Source organism: Lucilia cuprina, chromosome 5, assembly GCF_022045245.1.
Source record: "Lucilia cuprina isolate Lc7/37 chromosome 5, ASM2204524v1, whole genome shotgun sequence".
Lineage (NCBI taxonomy): Eukaryota > Metazoa > Arthropoda > Insecta > Diptera > Calliphoridae > Lucilia > Lucilia cuprina.
Genome location: NC_060953.1, coordinates 10,022,994 through 10,040,352, shown reverse-complemented (window position 1 = coordinate 10,040,352; position 17,359 = coordinate 10,022,994). Strand labels below are relative to the sequence as shown.

General features: G+C 30.7%; 1 long non-coding RNA gene across 1 annotated transcript; it reads left to right on the top strand.

Moving 5' to 3' along the window:
- Positions 1 to 7,726: 7,726 nt before the first annotated feature.
- Positions 7,727 to 15,755, top strand: LOC124420449. The gene is made up of 2 exons (XR_006941215.1): positions 7,727 to 7,962; positions 15,314 to 15,755. It is a non-coding gene; the product is annotated as an uncharacterized LOC124420449 (long non-coding RNA).
- The last annotated feature ends 1,604 nt before the right edge of the window (positions 15,756 to 17,359 follow it).

Sequence of the window (17,359 nt, the reverse complement as noted above, 5' to 3'; positions counted from 1 at the left end):
ACTAGAACAGAACTAGAACAGAACTAGAACAGAACTAGAACAGAACTAGAACAGAACTAGAACAGAACTAGAACAGAACTAGAACAGAACTAGAACAGAACTAGAACAGAACTAGAACAGAACTAGAACAGAACTAGAACAGAACTAGAACAGAACTAGAACAGAACTAGAACAGAACTAGAACAGAACTAGAACAGAACTAGAATAGAACTAGAACAGAACTATAACAGATCTAGAATAGAACTACAACAGAACAAGTATAGAAATAGAGCATAACTAGGAAAGAACAAAAGAACTAGAGTGGAACCAGAAATATAATTTAAAATTGGTGCGGTTGAGGTAGTTCATTTTATTACTTAAGGACATTTTGTTAATTTGATGCATACATGTTTTGTCCTCACATTCCAAGCACATCAAACTTCTTGCTGCAGCTTAAGCGAAAAACAAAATAGAAAAAAAAGTATTTTTTAACCTTTTCACCTTTTTGTTCTTTCGTATAAACATTTGTATTTGAAGGCAGGGAAAACGTCAGTCATGACCGCCTATGTGATACTTTACATTGAAGTTAATAAGTTTTCGGAGGACTGCTGTTTCCAGTATTGTTTAAAAATAAGCTTTTCACAATTTCTTTTTACCACCAGATTAAAAAAAGAAATAATTAGAAGCGCTTTTCATTGAATTTTTTCCTTTTTAATTTAGCTGGAGGGATATATATTTAGGCAGACTCAATCGATTTTGTTATCGTCTTTACATACACCAGCTTAAAGCCCTACATATAGTTGTAGCGTACATAAAGTTGTAGCATATAAAGAATTAAATTCCCGTTTAAACCGTTGTTTTGCATATATTATTCACATAATTTGTATACCATCTTTTCCTTTAATTCTACTAAGTAGGTGTGCGAACATGCAATTTTCAGATTATCTGTGGATGTCTGCAACAACGACAACAACATCAAAGATGTCAAACATTAAAACCCTTATACTCACTTCTAAAGTCGCCTTTGGCGCTGCTGTCATAAGTTGTAAGATTCACACCGTTATATAAACCACGTAAAGTATGCAGTAAAAAACGCCACAAACACACAGAGAACACATTCTTAAACGTATATATTCCTAGATCAAACCAAAAAAACAAAACCAGCTTTCACACACACAGACAGCTGCACCGTTACAAGCTGTGGGGAGCAGGAGAAAAAGAAAAGAAGAAGAAAAAAAACTGAAACAAAACCAAATATTTATTTTGTTCGCTTACTATGGCGTGTTTTTCTGGGAATGTTGTACTGTTGTTTTTGTTGTTATTCCCGTGCGCTGGCTCCTTGTGCGGTTTTGTTGTTTAACATGCAATAATATGAACTATAGCTGTGTATGAGTTTCCTGGTTGCTGTTGCAGCTCCTGGCTCCTGCTATTTTTTTAATTTCTTTCAAAGTGAATTTTCAGTTTCAGAGTTTTCTTTTTTATTCTCTTTCTTCTGTTGCTGATTCTTTTGTTTTCCTTTAGATACTTATGCCAGGCAGCTAATACATTATCATTTTAAAGCACTTTTTAAAGATGACGGTATATTGATTATAAATTAGCTGAGACCGTGTGTTTGTGTATTCAAGGCTCACATTATATTTGTGTGCGTATGAGTGAATCTTATTTTGATTTATTAATCCCTGTAGGAAATTTATGTTGTCGTTTTTAATACACAAAATTTGTTAAGACCATGAATATTTTTATGTTAAAGACCCATCCAGTCGCACTAAACTTAGTATAGCATACTTTACAGCTTTCGTTTCCTTATTTTAAACAAATTGTAATGATTTATGCTATTATATGTAAAAAGTTTTATTTTTGTTTAAATTTTTAACACTTTAAATGATTTCTATCATACTCTGTTAAATGCCTCATGTGATTAGCTCTCATTAATATTATCCTTTGGGTAATGTTAATCATAAATTCATATTAATGTCTACAATTTTCTTTAACCCAAAGGTGTTGCCATTGTTTATAGAGAAAATCATAAATACTCATTTGGGAGACTTTAAATTACAAATTTATGGTTTAAGATTTTTGAAGAGAATTGTTTTACGGATGTAACTTTTGAATACAAAACAATCTAATAAATAAGAAACTTAATATTTAAACAAACATATTTTAGATATAAGTAAATTACAATATTTTTGTAGTCTGAACACAAAAAAGGTCAAAAAATATTTGGGTTAAGTCTAGATTAATTTTAGTTCTAGTTCTGTTCTAGTTCTGTTCTAGTTCTGTTCTAGTTCTGTTCTAGTTCTAGTTCTGTTCTAGTTCTGTTCTAGTTCTGTTCTAGTTCTGTTCTAGTTCTGTTCTAGTTCTGTTCTAGTTCTGTTCTAGTTCTGTTCTAGTTCTGTTCTAGTTCTGTTCTAGTTCTGTTCTAGTTCTGTTCTAGTTCTGTTCTAGTTCTGTTCTAGTTCTGTTTCTAGTTCTGTTCTAGTTCTGTTCTAGTTCTGTTCTAGTTCTGTTCTAGTTCTGTTCTAGTTCTGTTCTAGTTCTGTTCTAGTTCTGTTCTAGTTCTGTTCTAGTTCTGTTCTAGTTCTGTTCTAGTTCTGTTCTAGTTCTGTTCTAGTTCTGTTCTAGTTCTGTTCTAGTTCTGTTCTAGTTCTGTTCTAGTTCTGTTCTAGTTCTGTTCTAGTTCTGTTCTAGTTATTTTCTAGTTCTGTTCTAGTTCTGTTCTAGTTCTGTTCTAGTTCTGTTCTAGTTCTGTTCTAGTTCTGTTCTAGTTCTGTTCTAGTTCTGTTCTAGTTCTGTTCTAGTTCTGTTCTAGTTCTGTTCTAGTTCTGTTCTAGTTCTGTTCTAGTTCTGTTCTAGTTCTGTTCTAGTTCTGTTCTAGTTCTGTTCTAGTTCTGTTCTAGTTCTGTTCTAGTTCTGTTCTAGTTCTGTTCTAGTTCTGTTCTAGTTCTGTTCTAGTTCTGTTCTAGTTCTGTTCTAGTTCTGTTCTAGTTCTGTTCTAGTTCTGTTCTAGTTCTGTTCTAGTTCTGTTCTAGTTCTGTTCTAGTTCTGTTCTAGTTCTGTTCTAGTTCTGTTCTAGTTCTGTTCTAGTTCTGTTCTAGTTCTGTTCTAGTTCTGTTCTAGTTCTGTTCTAGTTCTGTTCTAGTTCTGTTCTAGTTCTGTTCTAGTTCTGTTCTAGTTCTGTTCTAGTTCTGTTCTAGTTCTGTTCTAGTTCTGTTCTAGTTCTGTTCTAGTTCTGTTCTAGTTCTGTTCTAGTTCTGTTCTGGTTCTAGTTCTGTTCTAGTTCTGTTCTAGTTCTGTTCTAGTTCTGTTCTAGTTCTGTTCTAGTTCTGTTCTAGTTCTGTTCTAGTTCTGTTCTAGTTCTGTTCTAGTTCTGTTCTAGTTCTGTTCTAGTTCTGTTCTAGTTCTGTTCTAGTTCTGTTCTAGTTCTGTTCTAGTTCTGTTCTAGTTCTGTTCTAGTTCTGTTCTAGTTCTGTTCTAGTTCTGTTCTAGTTCTGTTCTAGTTCTGTTCTAGTTCTGTTCTAGTTCTGTTCTAGTTCTGTTCTAGTTCTGTTCTAGTTCTGTTCTAGTTCTAGTTCTGTTCTAGTTCTAGTTCTGTTCTAGTTCTGTTCTAGTTCTGTTCTAGTTCTGTTCTAGTTCTGTTCTAGTTCTGTTCTAGTTCTGTTCTAGTTCTGTTCTAGTTCTGTTCTAGTTCTGTTCTAGTTCTGTTCTAGTTCTGTTCTAGTTCTGTTCTAGTTCTGTTCTAGTTCTGTTCTAGTTCTGTTCTAGTTCTGTTCTAGTTCTGTTCTAGTTCTGTTCTAGTTCTGTTCTAGTTCTGTTCTAGTTCTGTTCTAGTTCTGTTCTAGTTCTGTTCTAGTTCTGTTCTAGTTCTGTTCTAGTTCTGTTCTAGTTCTGTTCTAGTTCTGTTCTAGTTCTGTTCTAGTTCTGTTCTAGTTCTGTTCTAGTTCTGTTCTAGTTCTGTTCTAGTTCTGTTCTAGTTCTGTTCTAGTTCTGTTCTAGTTCTGTTCTAGTTCTGTTCTAGTTCTGTTCTAGTTCTGTTCTAGTTCTGTTCTAGTTCTGTTCTAGTTCTGTTCTAGTTCTGTTCTAGTTCTGTTCTGTTCTGTTCTAGTTCTGTTCTGTTCTAGTTCTGTTCTAGTTCTGTTCTAGTTCTGTTCTAGTTCTGTTCTAGTTTTGTTCTAGTTTTGTTCTAGTTCTGTTTTAGTTCCGTTCTAGTGCTGTTCTAATTGTATTCTAGTGCTGTTTAAATTGCTGAACACTTTTCCTATTTGGATTAAACATTTTTTTCAGCTGCTTTCAAAATAAATTAAAATTCACAATAGTTAAACATTATTTCTTTTATTAATTTTTTATTTGTTCTTAAGTTGGAGGATTATATATTTTTAAAATGAAAAAATAAAAAAATAAATCATTGATTTTGCTATTGTTTTTGATTTATGATATTTAAGTTCAAAGAGCAACATAGTAAGGAGGGAAAAAATGTGCAAATGAGAAAAATTATATGTTTTTTATTATAAAAATTTAAGAAACAAATAAATAAATATATAAAAATATTATTGTACATATTTTAACAAATTCAGAAAGAGGGGGAAAGTTTTTTTAAATAGGTTTTTAGTTATTTCTTTAAATTTTTAAAAAAAAATCAGTTATGGTTTTTATGTTAGTTTTTCTTCCAGTCAATACATTTTTTCTATGAAAACTGTCAATATATCAGAAATTGCAAAGAGAATAAGACATTGTGAAATGGTAGTTAATATACTAATAAGATTTTAAATCAAATTTTTCTAAACAAATAAATATAAATAAAAAAATATAGTGAATATTTAATAAGATTATAAATTTAATTTTTATCTGGTAATAATTTTCAAATCCTGTATAAACAAACACTTAAAATTTAAATATTTTCAAAACTAAATTTTTAATCCTTTTCTTTAATTTAGTATATTAATAAATTTTGTAAACGATTTCGATTCCGTATTTGAATCAATAAAAATTAAATTTAAATTTAAGCTTATCAAGAAATAAATTATCCACACATTAACTGATAAGAATGTGGTGACATAAATCTGTATGCGGTCTAGGATAAAAACAACAGGACCCTAACAGCCAAACCCACACATTCACACTCTTATTCATCCATAATTGTTCGTGAGTAGGATATACATAAATATGTATATGAAATCAACCACACACAAATACACAATAACAGATACACCAATACTCTCCTTATATACGCAAACCGTTATACACTTGTCGTATTCATATCATTTTGCCAACAGGATGATGTTAATTAATGATACACAAAAACAACAACAACAAATTTTGAACTGAATCTAAAAAAACCGCAATTAAATTTTCCAGTTAAATTATGCGGCATCCAAAAGGAGTGAGATAAGTAAAGCTGTAGAAAACAGACACAGATATAAGGAGAATAGTAAGGGAAATTTTAAGAAAAACAATTGTTTTAGAAAATTGGCAAAAACAATAATTATTTTAAGTAAGAGTTTGGTTAAGAAATTAATGAAAAAAGATTGAAATTTTTAAAATTTTTGGTTTTAAACAATGAAGAATAATGTAGGCACCATGTAAGATATATCAGTTATTGATGTACGTTAAGTAAATAAAACAGAACTAGAACAGAGCTGGAACAAAACTAGAACAGAACTAGAACAGAGCTGGAACAGAACTAGAACAGAACTAGAAAAGAACTAAAACAGAACTAGAACAGAACTAGAACAGAACTAGAACAGAACTAGAACAGAACTAGAACAGAACTAGAACAGAACTAGAACAGAACTAGAACAGAACTAGAACAGAACTAGAACAGAACTAGAACAGAACTAGAACAGAACTAGAACAGAACTAGAACAGAACTAGAACAGAACTAGAACAGAACTAGAACAGAACTAGAACAGAGAACTAGAACAGAACTAGAACAGAAAAGAACTAGAACAGAACTAGAACAGAACTAGAACAGAACTAGAACAGAACTAGAACAGAACTAGAACAGAACTAGAACAGAACTAGAACAGAACTAGAACAGAACTAGAACAGAACTAGAACAGAACTAGAACAGAATTAGAACAGAACTAGAACAGAATTAGAACAGAACTAGAACAGAAGTAGAATAGAACTAGAACAGAACTAGAACAGAACTAGAACAGAACTAGAACAGAACTAGAACAGAACTAGAACAGAACTAGAACAGAACTAGAACAGAACTAGAACAGAACTAGAACAGAACTAGAACAGAACTAGAACAGAACTAGAACAGAACTAGAACAGAACTAGAACAGAACTTGAACAGAACTAGAACAGAACAGAACTAGAACAGAACTAGAACAGAACTAGAACAGAACTAGAACAGAACTACAACAGAACTAGAACAGAACTAGAACAGAACTAGAACAGAACTAGAACAGAACTAGAACAGAACTAGAACAGAACTAGAACAGAACTAGAACAGAACTAGAACAGAACTAGAACAGAACTAGAACAGAACTAGAACAGAACTAGAACAGAACTAGAACAGAACTAGAACAGAACTAGAACAGAACTAGAACAGAACTAGAACAGAACTAGAACAGAACTAGAACATAACTAGAACAGAACTAGAACAGAACTAGAACAGAACTAGAACAGAACTAGAGCAGAACTAGAACAGAACTAGAACAGAACTAGAACAGAACTAGAACAGAACTAGAACAGAACTAGAACAGAACAGAACAGAACTAGAACAGAACTAGAACAGAACTAGAACAGAACTAGAACAGAACTAGAACAGAACTAGAACAGAACTAGAACAGAACTATAACAAAACTAGAACAGAATGGATATATACTTTTTTAAATAATCCGATTTGTTTAAAGTCAATTCCTTGCACCAAACAGCTGTTATTTTCAAAATACGAAAAAAGGTTGTAAGAGTAATTTTAATAAAAAGACATAGAAAAGTTATAAAAGCTTATAGTGTAACTAAAAAAGGTGTTAAGCTAAAAATGTCAGTATAATGCTTAATAATAACAACATTTCTTATTAAGTAGAAACAAATTTTTAAAAGCGCATGTGTTGAGCAACGAAAAAAACAACAAACTGTCAAAAGTATTAAAGTAAAATGACAGAAGAAAAACATCTGTTTACGAAGGATATAGAGCAAAAAAGGAAATACGAAATAGTAAAAGCAAATAAAATTTCAGCTGCTGTGAAAAAGTAAAGGAATGTGTATGTGAAGAAGCACGTGTAGTTTATGAAACAAACAGAAGCTAAAAGGATGAAATAGCAAGAGGAAGACAAATACAAACAACAGAGAGTAATTGTGTCAAAGCAATATAAACAAAAGGAGAGCAAGAGAGAGAGAGAGCAGCAATATAAAGTTTTTTTTATGTTTTGAAATTAAATAAAAGAGTAAGATGCTTGAGTAGGGAAAAAGCTTTAACGCTCTCGTTTGCTTTAGAACTTCTTGCATAATGGCTGTTTCCTACGTGAGACGAGAGCAAAAAAAGTTTTTCTTCTTTACAGTTAGAGTATTTCCATTGGAATGTTGTGGATATTGGAGTTTTTGGATTCAGCTATGTGTTTGGTATTTAAATGAAAAGCTTTTTTCTATTCGTTTGCCTCTATTGTGCATCGAAAATTCTATGGTTTTTATAGGTTTTGTTAAATGTTTTTGAGTTTTAGTACTCATTTGACTTATTCAGCTTTTTTGCCCAGGACTTTTGTATGATTTTATTTACTGAAATACCGTTAGTTGGAACAAGGACGCGTAACGTATTGCATTGCTTTCGAGAGAAGGAAAAACAAATTAGAAAATAAAAACAACAACCGTGCGTTAAAACTAAACATAACGGAATATGTTTAACGGGTCTATTGTATGTAACGGGAAATAACAATCATTATTGAAAACTTTCCACTAAAATTATTTAATTGTTTTTTTCGTAAAATTTCTTTTAATTTTAAAAAAAAGTGAAAATTTTTAAAAAGTGTTTAAAGTAAAGTAAGCAAATTATTAATAAAAATCTTGTTTGAAGATTTTTGTTTTTGCAATATTTACTAGAGTTGTTTTTCCCTTAAACTATAGTATACTTTTTGGCTTTTACGTGTAAAGGGCAAAGTGAGGTTAAAAGTGTATTGTATGTTTTTTCTCTGTGTGTGACGTTATGTGTGTCTCTCGGTTTGTGTGTGTTTATGTCTGTATTTTCTTTAGCATATTTGCCTGAGTGTTAGTGTTCTGTGTGTGTTTTTTTTGAGATTTTTTTTTTTTTTTTTTGAAGAAAGTCATTTGAAAAAAGCTGGCAAAAAATTATTATTCAAAACACACTAACAAAATAAAATGAATATAATAAAATAATATAAAAATAAGCACAATTGTAAGCACAATTGTGAGAGCTATTGTGGCCTTGTAAAGATGTGAGATTTGTTTTTTTGTATAAAATAGAAAAATACACACAAAATATATTATATGCATAATAATAAAAGTGTAAAAACAAAGAAACTACAAACAGATTATTTTAAATAAGGATTCGTAATAAAATAAAATTAATAACATTTGTTAACAATAAAGTTGTAAAATATATTAAGAAAAAAAAAGAACAAATATTAAAGAAAAACAACAAATTTAAGGAATATCTTCAGAAATAATTTCATGAATTTAAAGTAAAAAATTTTTAAGACTAAGAATTTTAAACAAATTTTAAAGGAATTTAAAGCAAGCTTATGCAAAGTATAAAATAAAAGTTTGCTTTAAGTGAAAACTAGTTAATTTTGGTAAAAATTAAGTTTATTCAAAGGTGATTTAAAAGGAGTTCTAAAAGACCTCCTGCGAGATATAAGGACTTTAGAAAACTTCCTAAAATTTCAACTTATAACATCATTTGATTCGATCTACATTGTCTGTCCATCAATACCTTAGTACATCCGTTTATCCTTGTAAACCTATTAATAAATTTAAAGATTGCAAATTGAAGGATAATTAGATGAAATTTGATTTATTGACTTTTTAAAATGACATATTATTTTATTATTGTCATCATACAATCGTAGGTTCGTGCGTCTGTTCGTATATCTGTCTATGTTAAACTGTTAATCAAACTAGAAGTCACAATTTTAAAATGTCTGACTGCCTGCTTCTATGTCTGTCTGTCTGTCTGTCTGTCTGTCTGTCTGTCTGCCTCTCTGTCTGTCATTCTGTTTTTCTGTCTGCCTGCCTGCCTGTCGGTCTGTCTGTATGTCTGTCTGTCTGTCTGTCTGTCTGTCTGTCTGTCTGTCTGTCTGTCTGTCTGTCTGTCTGTCTGTCTGCCTGCCTCTCTGTCTGTCATTCTGTTTTTCTGTCTGCCTGCCTGCCTGTCTGTCTGTCCATCCATCTGTCCGTCTGGCCTTCAGTGTAAAGCTTGTAACAAACTGCAGGTTACAATTTTAAAGCTAATTAACACTTTCACCCACGAAACTAAACAGCTGAACTTTTTATGATTATTACTTCATTACACACAACAACAACAAAAATTTAAAAAAATATTTTCAAAGGATAACGCAGGATATTAACCTTTTGACCATGCAGTGACATCAATTTCTAAGAAATAACATTTATTTTTGGAAATTACCCGTACCTCTTAACTTAAAACTATACTCGAAATAACAAATGTGTAAGAAAATCTTAAGAAACCGATGACTCGAATACGTGAAGGAGTTGAAATTTGAAATATGATTTTGCATTTGCAGCCAGAACGAAACTATTATATCAAATAGGCATCAAAAAAATGCGCACATCAATCCTTATGCCTGTTAATATATCTTGAAGAATACTAAATGAAATTTGACACATGAAGGTCCATAAAGAACTATTTATTAATTTAATTGTTCGATATTACCACACCCCTTGCCCTGTCCGTCAGTCTGTCTTTCTGACCATCTGTTTATGTACATTTCAAAGCATAGACTGACTTCATTTGACTCTAGACCCCATTCAAATTCCGTTTTCGTAAATGAATTGAATTACGCAAATTTGATGTTCAGATTAAACGTACTTCGAAATCACATTTAAACCTTATTAGAAATCGTAATTTATGAAGAAATCTGATTGTGTTTAAAGGTATTTAGCATTTAAAACCAATTGCCAATAGTCGCAAGGGTTATTTAAAGTAGTACTCATATTTTAATTTTACCGTTTAGCTTTTTTCCTAATACGATTTAAAGACAATTTTGCCATGTCCGTCCGTCCCCTTCATTTTATCAATTGATAGCTAGAGTTTCTCGCAAATACTATCTATTAAGGCAGTTTGTTTGGCATTTAAATCCTTATTAGAATCTTAAACAATCTCATTATTTACGTTCGTCATGTTCGTCTTTCTATCAACTAAAAAACAAAATAGCTCTTGAACGGCTTAGTAGCAGATTCTAAGACAGTCTTGTCATGTCCATCCTTCACCGTACTCCTAGCGGTTGCAAATTGTATGTTTGGTATTGAAAATTATACTTTGATTCTTAAACAAACTTTTGAAGTTTTGAAATTGTCAACAAATATTCTCATTAATTCACATCAATCATCCACATTTGTAAGATTCTGTAGGGTAACTAATATGAGATTCCTTTTAGAAAATAACTTTAACGTTTACAATTAATGACTTTGGCGTTCACAATTGATTTGTCAGGAAATTGATGAAATTCGTCCGGAATAGTTATTAATTTAGAAACAATAATCTCTCTACTTAATTTTAAAAGATTCGGCCTTTTATTTATATTAATACGAATTCGTAAAGTGAAGAAAGCTTACGTTGGTCCTTTTCAATTTCAGGAAGACTATTTCTTGCTTGCGAATAACAAACAGGTGGTAGTTTTTGTTCACGGATATCACCAGTAAGTTTCCTATATATATGATTTCCTCTAACTCCCACTGAAGCGTAAGGGTGCGTAAGCGATTTGTTAGTTTTTAAAGTTTAAACTGATGTGGGTTGCTAATCCTCTTCTCCTAGATTGGTTATAGGTCTGCAATTATCCAATTCTACGGTTAAGCCATGATTCAGCAGTTATTACCTACTTTCCTGAGACGTCCTTAAGATCACACCAGATACATGTATATGGGTGCCTTCTACATCTGGCAAGCTTGAGGCGAATGCATCAAAGGCCTTACCTGGGGAATACTTGGTCATAAACCGGAAGTAGTTAGCTGCTCGAGCTTTTTGGCCAATTGAGAATCGGGTCATTTCGGAGCGGATATTCAATTAATGTGGGAATGATTATCTGTTCGTTAAATCCTACAGTTCAGCCATGATTAAGCGGTTCTTGCCTACTTTCCTGAGACGTCTCTAAGATCATACCGGATACATGTATATGGGTGCATTCTACCTCTTGCTAACTTAAGGCGAATGCTTTAAAGCCATTGCCCGAGGAATATTTGGTCACAGACCGCAAGTAGTTAGCTGCTCGGGCTTTTTACAGAGGAATGACTATGCCCATGTAAGTGGCAATTAGAAAACTCTTAACCTCTGTAAACAGGCCCATTCAATCAAACTCTCAAGTTTTCCTTCAAACTCTCAAGTTTTTTCATATCTAAACTTTGCTTGTGCTAATGGATGTCCGATTATGCATTCTTCAAAAATATCAATACAACCACACTGCTGGTATAAACTCTTTTTAAGGCAATAGCTCCATTAATAAGGCCAGATAAGGTTTCCTCAGATACAGTGTATACCCTGTTGTAGGTCAGTTATAAACAGAGTAATACACTGGACATAACCTAATGTGAAAAGCAGTTATACAATCCATTACACAAGCCTTTTATTCAACACATTCACAAGGCTGCAGGATGCGTTGGATTGTATTTCTCTGATTATTTGAGCAACCTTTCCATCTGATTTTTACTCATATCCAACATAAAGTTTCCACGGTCTATTCTCATTTCTAAATATAAGGTTTTCTGTTAAAATTTGCGCTATTTTTATAGCATTTCTGTTAGTGTTTATAAACTAATTAGAACTGTTAGAATAGTATTCTGGATTATGTAATATTTTCCAGAATTCTATCCACAAACGATTGAGATACGATCATGTTGTTTAAGGATCTAGGGACCAGCTTAGTTTAGTCCATATGTTCAGCATATGTTCTAATTCTTTAAAATTCTATATATAGAACGTTAGATTCTTTTGATATTGAAATTTTGTACAAAGATTTATCTCTTTTTAGTTTGGTCTATGTTTAGCCTATGATTGTTTCATTCTTATTCTCATAAAATTCGAAATAAAGAACTTGAGAATATTTTTATAACTCAATTTTGCCCAAACATGTGTCTTTATTAAGTTTAATCTATGTTGAGCTGATGATCAATGTTCTCCTTTCAAAAAGTTCTAAATAAAGAACTTGTGAACCTTTTACATTCTTTTATTTCATTATTGGCTTCACTGTTCATTAAATTTTTTTTAACGATGTCTAATAAATCTAAAAAAATATTATTACATAGAAATAAGCATTGCATTTACTGTTCTCATTATAAGTTTTTTAGTTTTTATTTAATTATATACACTGCTCATAGCTCTTGAGTTTTATATAAAAAAACTAAAAAAAAACAAACAAATAAGCATAAAAATAAAACGTTATATACCTACAACATTTCTATTTAATAGAACACTTTTATACAGTATACATATACATACATATATATTTCTTTTTACTGTTTTTTTTTTGGCGTCAGACAACTTGACACCTGAATACGTTACGTTTCGTATATTCGTTTATACACTTTGCACACTCTCGCACTCTCTTAGTCAAGTAAAAGCCACTAGACTGTAAGACACAATTTCTTTATTATTTTATTTTGTTTTCATTTTTTCTCGTTTTTCTCGATTTTTTATACTCTTACCCGTCATATAGTGAGATGTTGTAGGTGATACTAGAGAATTTGTTGGTTGGTTGTTTCGTAAAAGGCAAAAGGTATTGGATTTTAAGGGGAAAGTAATAGTAATTTTTATGCCTGAAAATTAATATATTTAAATTATATTTGCATGTATACAGATGAGAAATTAAATTGAATTTAAATGTTAGACTTAATAGGTGTTTTTTTTTTGAGACGAGCAAAAAAAAAGGATAATGTGTAAAATATGATAATGATTTGTGTTGAAAAATATGTAAAATATGAAAATAATTTAGTTAAATTGCTCTTGAGATTTAATGTGTATGCAGGTGGCGTATACTTGTTATTAAATTGAAATTGAATTAAATATTTATCATACGCTCTCTTGTATTTGCTCAGTTTGAAAATAAATAAAAAATAAGTTTTTCAATAAAATTTAATTTGTTAATTGCAATTAATGACACATTTTTTTAACAATAAAGGTATAAATTCAAGTTATTTTTTTATTGATATTTTTAAAAGTTTTTTAAATAAATTATTATTTTGCAACAATTTGAAACTTAGGCTGAGGAAGTAATGAAAGTGAGACCTTGTAGATTTTTATTTAAATTCCCACAAACATTTTATGTTAATAGCCAAAATGTGTCTCAATTGTGATAAAAATCAACGATAACATTTTCCCAACTATTTAGACAAATCATAACGCAGGCAAACAAAATTTTAAAAAAAGCCAAAAAATAAACGATTTAAAGTTTAATTCGAAGTCAAGGGACTAATTTATTCACTAATGAGTTTATATACTACTAAATAAGCCAATACATTGATTAGTTTAGTATATAGTCCATTAGACCGGCCAATATAAAAATTCAAACACTATTTTATAGTTTAATTGAAAATCTAATCAAAACTAGTCAACCAACTAATCTGTTGACAGATTATGGACAAATCCACTGATCACTTTATGTAATAATGAGTTTATATACAAACCAATAAAACAATAAATTGGATCAGATTAGTCTACAGATGTTTTTAATCCACTGGGTAGAATTGAACAAGGGTCTACAATCGCCCCTGAATCCTTCAATGAAGAACTCAGGTGGCAATTTTTGTACATGGATTGGGCCGGTCGATACACTTTGCTGAAGTACTCGAGCTATCCAATCTCTAACCATTACTGCCCCGTTGCTTAACTTCCGAAATGTAAAAACATCACTTCCGTGTACAACCACGCAGCTGGGATGACTTCTGTTGATTCGGCAACAGCACCTAAAGACGTAACCGGTGGACCTAAGTACGAATCCATGAAATAAGCCGAGGACTTTGTTCCTACTAACAGGGACATACTGTGGTAATTCTGATATTAACAGAGTATATTCTGAACGTACCTCACATTCATCCCGTGCCACATACGGTCAATCATCTGTGGGGTATCTTTTGTTTCGGCAACAGTACAGAACTTATGCCGAAATATTGACTTTACCCTACATCAGTGGCTGAGGCTGCCAATTCTTATATCCCGAAGGAACTTCTACCAGCTGACCAGCCAGGACAAAGTCCTGTGGGCAACTGGTCACCAGTTTATGCGGTACTCTGACTTGACCTCTTTCCATCTATGCAAGGACTAAGCCAGGCAGTAGACTCTAGGCAATTTTTTAGTCCCGGCCTGACTAGAGGTATTTGCCACCCCAATAACAGCAATAACACCAGGGTGGAGGCTTCACTAAGGTAACATGCCCCCGGGAGGAAGCGAAACATATAGACAGACATCGACTTAGATAGACTGAAAGGTGGAAAAACAGAAAGTTATGCAGACAACTGAATGGACAGACGGATTAAAAAACGTCTCGGAAAAACGTAGTTTTTCCGAGACGTATACTTAATATTATCATAGATATAAATTAAATAATAATCATACGTCATGTTGTTCTTATTAATAGGAGTTCGTTCAAAAGCTTATAACTTAAGTAAAACTAAAACGATTGCAACAATATTTAACACAAAGTTTGTTAAGATCTTTGCGTTTCGAAATTATTTTAAAGTCGTTATCTGGTTTTAAAAATATGTGTGCTTTTGATTGTCAATTGTGTCACGTTTTATGGTTAAGTTTTATTAATTTTTAGTTGATAATAATATGATGGTCATGTTTGAAAATCTCCTTAGATATGATTATATGTTTTATTTACTAGGTATTATTCTGTTGTAAACTATTCGACTTTTAGTTAATTGTTTAAAATTACTTGTGGAAACATTTTCTCTTAGAAGTTGTATTCCCTATTCTTTAATTTTTTAAGAAAACCTTTACTTATCTTAGAAAACAGGAAACTGCACAAGTTTTTACGGACTGTCCTTGCTTGAATAACGCTTTCTTTTCAAATTTCAATTAACACTTCGAACAAGGTTCGAACAAGGACTCAAATCGATCTTTTTTGTTATTTTTAACTAAAACTTCTAATTTTGAGCTCTAATGTCTATTTTTCATTGTTTTTCTTAATTTCTTTATTTCCAGCCAGCATGTGTGTTTGTTTGAAAGAATTAATTTGTCTCACAATCGGTTACGGACTAACGGTTTGTTTACGTCATTGTCGAAAATGTTGAAAAAGTGAGAAACAAAAAAATATAAATAAATCTTACAAAAAAGTATAACAATAAGAAAAAAGAAACAAAAACAAAAATCAAATTATCTTTGAAAAAAAAACAAAAGTTATTAAAAGAAAAAAATAAGAACATTTTATCTATAAATTTTTTTTAAGTAAAACACGAGGTCAACAACATAAATAACTACTACACTACTACTACAAGTAGTTTTACAAAAATAAAAACAACAACAACTATGTAGTATGTAAAGGCAACAAAAAGAAACAATAATGTGTAATAAAACTACAGACAACGACGCCGCTTAAAGTTAAAGGAAGTCGAGGAAGCTAAGTTGTGTGGTAAAAAGATTTAAACAAAAAAGATTTTTATTTTACTTGTTTTGCTGGCAATTTTGCATAATTTAAACATAAATTTGTGAAAAAGAAATTATTATCTCGTTTAAAGCTTCAGCAAGGATAACAAAAACAAAACCAAAAAAAGAGCTTTTTTAAAAGGATGCTTTTACAAATTGCTCTCTTATTGTTGAAAATATATAATATAATAAAAAAAGCTAATAGTTGTTAAAGAAAATTAAGAAAAATAAAGTGCTAATAAAACAAAAATTGAAATACAATTTTTAATAAAAAAGAAAAGAAGTTAAACCTAAATTAAAAAAAATATTTAAAAAAATGTAAGAAAACCTTTAAAATTAAACACAAACATCTAAAAAAACACAAAAGTGAATCAGTTTTTTAACAGCAAAAAAAGAGAAAATAAAAAGCTTTTTTTTGTAAAACACAAGGAAACTAAAGTAAAATAACAAAATGAAAAATTTTACAACTTTTACTACAATTGCTTTACAATTTAAGCCAAACAATAGAAAAAATCTTATAAATGTGTCAGTTTTAAAGCAAATCATATAAAGAAATAAAAATATCCAACCACCAACAACAATAGATGTAAAGAAATCTTTAAGGCAAAAAAACAAAAAACCAGGACAACGAACTTTTTTGTTAGCTTTGTTGGTTTGCCACAGTTTTTTCTTATTACATTGCCATTTGCTATAAAAGAAAAGTCTATACAAAAATTCATAATAATTTTTTTTTTACAATATTTTTGTCATATGTTACCCTAAAGACAAAATATTGTTGTTAATATGCTAGCTGTCTAAGCCGAAAAAACAGCAAAAATAAATCCTTCAAAAATAAGCAAAAAAAATAAATAAATCCTTATAAAAAAGCTAAAGAGAAAAATACCCAACAAAACAACAGAGCAATAACAAAACAACTCTCTTCTAGACAAAAATAATAAAAAAAATAAAACCAACAAATAATAAATATTAAATGACATACATATGACAAAATAACAACAACAACTACAATAACATAAACAAAAATAGAGAGTAAATACACTCTCAACTAAATATAAAGCTAACATACAAAAAATAAATGTAATAAAACATTCTATATAAATGTATGTTTGTAGCTTTTGTTGTGTCTCTACAAACTTAACTTAACTTAACTACAATACAGCACAGCTTAATAAAAAAAAAATCGTTGTTATTATTAACAAATACAAACTAAAATTTAACATCCACACTTTGGACAGTTGGGTTGGAAAAATTCTAACGATTTTTACAGAAAACTAAAGCAACAATAACAATTACTACAGCTGCATTATCTAACAACACGTAAATAAAATCAAGGTATGTATGTTAAATATTATCCTCACTTACCTACATACATATATTTTTTAGAGTAAAATAAATAGAGCATACAATTGGGCTGAGTTGTGTGTGTTTTTTGGATTATAAGTAATAAAATGTGACAACAAAATTTAAGGAAATTTTAAAAGAAATAAAGAAAAGTAGTTTTAAATGTGTAATAAAGAAATAAAAGTTTGTTTTAAAGACAGAAGTTAGAAGGGCAGACAGACAAAAAGTCGGATGGACAGACAGACAGTCGGACATACAGACAGA